Raw genomic sequence first — 6,557 nt, 5'->3', positions numbered from 1 at the left:
TCCCTACCCCTTATTGGAATAGGTGTCTAACTCCAAGATTTCTTTCCAAATAATACATTATCTCACATCTACAGAGGTGTGATCTAGTATTGTAAAAGCACGTTCACATCTACCACTACATCTGATCTTCACAAGAAATGTGAGAGGGAGACAAGGCAGGTACCACAATACCCATTTTACAGATGAGAAAACTGAAGTCCAGGAAGATTCACTAATTTGCACCAAATCTCACAACTAGGAGGGGCAGTAGTGGGGCTCAAATCCAGTGACCAGTAAAGGGTTCTGTCCAACACTTTATACCACTTCCCTGAAATGGTTTTTATTTTGTAAGAGAAATAAGGCTTCATCTCCTGCAACGATGAGTTAAATCTCAATTTGTTTAAATGACAAAGAATAAAAATAAGTAGTTTCTTTTAGTCCCAGCCAGAAAAGCAAGCATGATACTGGATTGTTTAAGTATGATATATATGAGAATGTGATGCTGTCATTTTGTTGGTTGCTTTTTTCCCCCCACGGAATCAGTTCTGTACTCATTTTAGTTCAACCAGCATTGAACAGAGCAACCACTATATAGCAACCAATATGTCCTGGCTCTTGTCCCAACAGTCCTTTGCGGAGACAGACAAGTAAACAGATAACACCTCACAGTGTTCTGAGTCCTGTGATCTAGAAGTATGCACCGGCTGCTAGGAGAGCCCAGGGGAGGCAGTGTCAATTAAGAAAGGCTCTTTTTTTTTTTTTTTGAGACGGAGTCTCGCTCTGTCACCCAGGCTGGAGTGCAGTGGCGTGGTCTCAGCTCACTGCCAGCTCCGCCTCCTGGGTTCATGCCATTCTCCTGCCTCAGCCTCCTGAGTAGCTGGGACTACAGGCACCCGCCACCACACCTGGCAAATTTTTTGTATTTTTAGTAGAGACGGGGTTTCACCGTGTTAGCCAGGATGGTTTCGATCTCCTGACCTCGACGGGGTTTCACCGTGTTAGCCAGGATGGTTTCGATCTCCTGACCTCGTGATCTGCCTGCCTTGGCCTCCCAAAGTGCTGGGATTACAGGCGTGAGCCACTGTGCCCGGCCAAGAAAGGCTTTCTGCAGGGGGAGACATCTAAGATTAGTTGTGAAGGATGAATAGGAGTTCTTCAAACAAAGAAGGGTGGAAGGAAATTCCAGGCATGTTCAGAGATGTGGAGATTGGAGACAGCAAGAATAAACACAGTTTCTGCCAAGGGGCACAGTTTCTGGAAAGTAGGGGGGAGGGCCATTTTAAAGGGGAATGGCATGTAATCATAATCATCACTAATGCTCACATAGTGCTTGCCACGCACCAGGCTATATTCTAAGCACTTTACATATACAAATGCATTTAATCCTCACAGCCACCCTGAAAGGTAGGTGAAATTATCACCCCCAATTGCAACAAAGAACTGAGGCACAAAAATGCAAAGCAACTCGGTCAGTATTTCATGGCTTATACTTTCAACACTGTGCTATTAGACTATCTTTCAAAAATGTGTGTGTGTGCATGTGTGTGAAAGAGAGAACATGAAAAACTCCAAAGACAGAAACAAAGAGACCAAAGTTTGGGGAAACATATAAATTTTGGAAAAAATTAAACCAATGGAGGGGCTTTATTCTAGAGAAGAGGGCTGAGAAGGCAGCATGAAGAAAATGAGCCTCAGTAATATTAAGGAGCCTGTACGTTAACTCAAGTAAGAATTTTCTGCCAATTAGAAGTAAGCTAAGTCAGACACGTGTCACCCAAGGGAGCTGCCAACTCTACTTGCTGCAGGTTGTGCTCCTTGGAAATGTTTTGAATTGGTCTGAATCCTGCCAGCTGACTTGAGCAGGATGTGAAGAAGAGACATAAGTTTGTTGGAATGTGTAAACTCTTTGAGTGCACATGTTTGATAAATATTAATTGATGGCAAACCAAATTTAGTGCTATAACTAAGATTAGTAACATTAATTGAGAACACTTCTCATTTTATACATAGTTGTTATGTTTCATGGCCAACAGGTAAAAATTCTATAAGGAAAATTTTGCATTTTCTATCTTCTCTTTTTTAAGGACTTTGGTATAGATAAGCTATCACTGGTTATTAAGGAGTTCAATGTTCAATTTGCAATCCACTTCTGGCAAGGTAAAAAGATCTTTGTGATATTAGTTTAATTACTAATCTTTTCCCCATTTCATCTTGTTTTTTTAATGCTTATTTCCTCCCCATATTCACTATTTAAAAATAAATTATTACAGTATATGTATCGTTGAAAATGACAAATTTTTCTGAAACAAGATAGGGTATAATTAAATACACATGTAAACCAGATGTTACTTGGAGACTACTTGCAGATTAGGTAAAAATTAGTTTATCCCCAACCTCAGGACCTCAAGATATCCCCATGATTTCTGCACTCCTGTGGGCCATGTCAGTTCAGTCCTATTTATTCATTTTTTTAGCTCATTCTTTCAACAAGTACTTACTGACCTCCTACTACATCCCAGGCATTATTATAGGCAATAACAACAACACAATGGTGCAAAACACAGGCAAGTTCCTGTTGTGGCAGAATTTAAATTCCAGTGGGTGAGAGGCAAACAAACGAAAGGGAGGAATTCAATGCAAGAAAAGAGATTTTCAGATAGTGAAAAGTTTGATAAAGAGAGTGAAACAGGGTCCTGTGAGGTCCTGAGATGTAGTGAATTTCCCCTTGGGGGTTAGGGAAGTCTTCCCTTGAAGGTGGCTGCTGGCCGAGGCCTGGATGGCCAGCTTGGCAGCCTGTAAATCTGGAGGAGGGGTTCCTGGCAAAGGGAACCACCAGGGCCAAAGCTTTGAGGCCAGGCTGAGCTGCGCACATTTCAAAGACAAGGGAGGCCTGAGTGGCTGAGATTAGTTGCACTCAGGAGAGAAGGGGTAGCTATGAGGGATGAGCAGCCGGAAGGGGCCAGATCACACAGGGCTTTGTAACCAGAAGAAGGAGGTGGACGTTTCTTCTAAGTGGGAGTCCGAAGGGATCTGATTGCTGATTTTTAAGAGGTCAGTGTTTCTGTTTTGTGGAGAGAAGATTGAACAGAAGCAGAAATGAAAGCAGAACACCCATTAAGAGGTTCTTGCATTGAGAGCGAGGCTGCTTGAACTACAAGGTACTGGACATTCAGGCAGATGTAGACAGAGGCAGTTTCTGTTGTAGAGATACTGAGAGAGGCAAACCTCCCTCCTCAATCTCCCACCTACTCCCTTTGATGGCTTCTGCAAGAAACTCAGTTGAACCAACTGGGATTTTTGGAATTTTACAAAAGATTTGCAGGGCCCTGAGGAGGGGTTCACTTTGGGGAACATGTGGGTATCTTGGATACCGCCCCCTTTGTCTCACTCTGCCCTTTTTAAGGGTCCCTGGTGCCTACCCATGGCCTTCCCCTCTATCCAAATCCTCTAACATATGTAATCCTGCCCCCACAACCAGCTTCCTCCAAGGGAGCAGCCCCTGTGCATCAATATCAGTTTCAGATCATTGCAAGCATATTAACTCACACAGAAATCCACCCACATTCCACATTAAATATTATTTACATGAGTTGACTTGTGGCTGACTAGATGATATGGTGTTACAGTTTGCAGACATTTAATTAGGCATTTATCTTTATTTTATGATTTACTTTTCTGTTTTGTAATCTATATATATTTTTTCAGATCTCAAACATTTTGTGGGCCATTACAAAGCTTATGTCCCCTATGTCTGTGGGGCCTAATGATTCAAATAGCCGTGACCAGGCCTGCCTGTGTGGCCCAGGCTGGCTGGCATTCAAGTGAATAACATCATCTCCATCTCACTGCACAGAAGTATGAACTGCGGTGTCAGCAGGTTTCCATGACACCACCGGTGATGTAGAGCACACATCTCTCCCACACTCTGCTGGTTACCAGGCCCTGGCAGTACAGACCAGGCCTCCTGGGTTGCCTTCCTCCTTCCGGCCCACGGGTTCCTCTTCACTCCCATGCTCTGCTCCCCAGACCTCTGGCCCGGAAGGAGTGACCCAGAGCCTGAGGCAGGAGAAATTTCGAGGTGGAGACTGGAGCTGAGGATGAGGCCCAGGCCCAGCTAGAGAGAAAACACTGAGAAAGGACTGAGGCCCCCACATGCTGGAATCTTGTGGAAAGAGGTGAAGGCAAAGCTGGGGATGAGAGAGAGAAGAGGGAGCAGGAGATTAGCGAGGAAATAAGATGAGGAAACAGCTGGGAAGACAGACATGCATCTGGAAGATTCCAGAAAAGGCCATTTCATCCAGCCCTGCTCCAGCAGTTTGTATTTCAGCAGCCTCACGGGACACCTGGCCTTTCCTTTCTGACATCGTTCTCCATCCATCCAGCACCTCTTGGAGATCACAAGGGGCTCTCCACATGAGACTTTTGAAACTAAGAAACAGATTTGGGTGTTGCACGTGTTTGCTCTGGAGCCACATTGCTTGGGCTCAAATCCCAGATCCATGGCTTCATCACCTGTGAACCTTGGGCACATTTCCCCACATGCCTGTGCCTCAGTTTCCTCAGCTGTGAAATGGAGTGATAATAGTTCCTACTTTTACTGAGTCATTGTGACGTTTCCTGTGAAAGGCCTAACATATGAAAAGCACTCCATAAATGTTTAGCTATTATTATTTCAAGGAATTGTAAAAACAGGATCACAAAATTGTGGAATATCATTAATGTTTACATTTAACAAATTATACCCTTTAATTCAAAAAATGCAATGGCATATAACTGTGGTATTTACAGGTAATATAGAAGTTAAGGTTTTTTCTATATAATTAATTTATAGCACCCTAGAGGTAGGATGGTTCAATCATGGGACGTGAGTTTAGAGCTGAATGAGAAGTATCTGTGTTATGACCGTATTTATAATATCATTTGGAAGCAACGTTAAAAGCCTAAATTTGAGGTCCTTTGTAAATGTTTGTCTCCAAGCCAAATGCTTTTCCTGGTCCCCTTCCTGACTCCTGCTCCCACCCCCGTTCATATCTTAAAATGATTAGGGCAGAAAAGGGTGGGGGAGTTGGAATAGACTCTACTTCCTGCCTCTCTGATTTTACAATTAGATTAACAGGGCATAAGGCCTTTACCTCTACAACTGGATGATTTATAGTTTTATATATATTACACACACACACACACACACAGAGAAAGAGAGAGAGACAGAGAGAGATATTCAGCCTAATATGTCAGTATAGATCCCTTTGCAATTCATGAGCATGATGTTGGGGTATCACACTTATGTGTAAGATGTGCCTCCCTCAAACCTTCTTCCTACAGGTTGGCACTTTGCCCACCTGACATGAAAAAAAAAAGTCAATGTAGAAGGAGAGATAATACAAGGCTAAAACTCACTTGTCCTGTAAACAAGTGAAGACAAGCCAGTCTTTGAGATGAAAGCCTGCAGGTGCTAGCCAAAAGAGAAGGGTGGGGAGGACAGGTAAACTTTTCCTACCTTACAATTTTGTTTTTACTCACATATGCCCAATAGAAGCTGTGTGTAATGCAAGCAAAAAAATGAATGACTTTCTACCAAATGGCACTCTTCATGGCTGCAAACATGACCCTAAACTACAGCAGTCTATAATGTGGCAGACTCAAGAGGGACACAAAGTTAACACTGCCCCATGGTTTCCCCTGGAAACACCAATGCCATGCATGAAGGGCTTTGTGGCTGCTAACCCAGGAAACATTGCTTGCAGAACTTTAGAAACAGGAGCCTTGCCAGCTCTCAGGGAAGCTAAGATGAAAAGTCTACCTAGAGTACAGCAGACTGGTTGACCTTTCAAAGGCTCTTTTATCCTCGAGGGTCTGTGGTTTTGATGTAGTGTTGAGTACTTTTTAACTTTCTCTCAAGAAGTGTCAGTAAGTAGATGAAAAATAAAGTCTGGTTCTGCACAAATGCACTAATTCCCCCATGCATTTTCAAAGATTTTTAAAAATAGACAAATTTTATAGTCACATAATAAGTAATAATAATCCAAACATGATGAGAAATTTAAATTTGTCTGCTTTGCAGATCTAAGAGTTCAAAATTGCTGTGAAGGCATATTTTGGGGGGATACTATTTTATATACATGGGAGACAAGTCATTGTTGCTCTGCAAATAGTAGGAAGACAGCACTTTTTTTGAGTGAGTTTTTAAGAAAGTTTTTCGTGTCTTCATGTTAATTATTTTGGAGGAAATAGAGTCACTGGATAATGATGATAACTTAAAAATAGCTAACCTTTATTAAATGCAGTCTATCTCAGTTATCTATTGCTATGTAACAGGCCACAAAATTTAGTTGCTTAAGACAATATTTTATTATTTCTTAGGGTTTTATGGATTGATTGGGCTCAGCTGGGAGGTTCTTCTGCTCCACATGGTGTCTGCTGAGACTGGAATGTCCAACATAGTTGTCTGGTGCCTCAGTTGGCCTGGATAAAAGAGCTTGGGTTTTGTTGGGCATTTCTATCTTTCTCTCTCCAGGTGGTCTCTCCAATAGGACAACGTAATCTCTCTATGTGGTGGCTCAGGGCTCTAACAGCAAGTG

The 6,557-nt window shown here is 42.5% G+C and overlaps 1 non-coding gene across 1 annotated transcript; it reads left to right on the top strand.

Moving 5' to 3' along the window:
- The first annotated feature begins 5,219 nt into the window (after positions 1 to 5,219).
- LOC115934234 (small nucleolar RNA U13) lies at positions 5,220 to 5,324 on the top strand. The gene has a single exon (XR_004070054.2). It is a non-coding gene; the product is annotated as a small nucleolar RNA U13 (small nucleolar RNA).
- The last annotated feature ends 1,233 nt before the right edge of the window (positions 5,325 to 6,557 follow it).

Source organism: Gorilla gorilla, chromosome 2 (assembly GCF_029281585.2).
Source record: "Gorilla gorilla gorilla isolate KB3781 chromosome 2, NHGRI_mGorGor1-v2.1_pri, whole genome shotgun sequence".
NCBI lineage: Eukaryota > Metazoa > Chordata > Mammalia > Primates > Hominidae > Gorilla > Gorilla gorilla.
The sequence above is the reverse complement of the archived record's forward strand: the minus strand, read 5'-3'. Positions and strand labels throughout refer to the sequence as shown.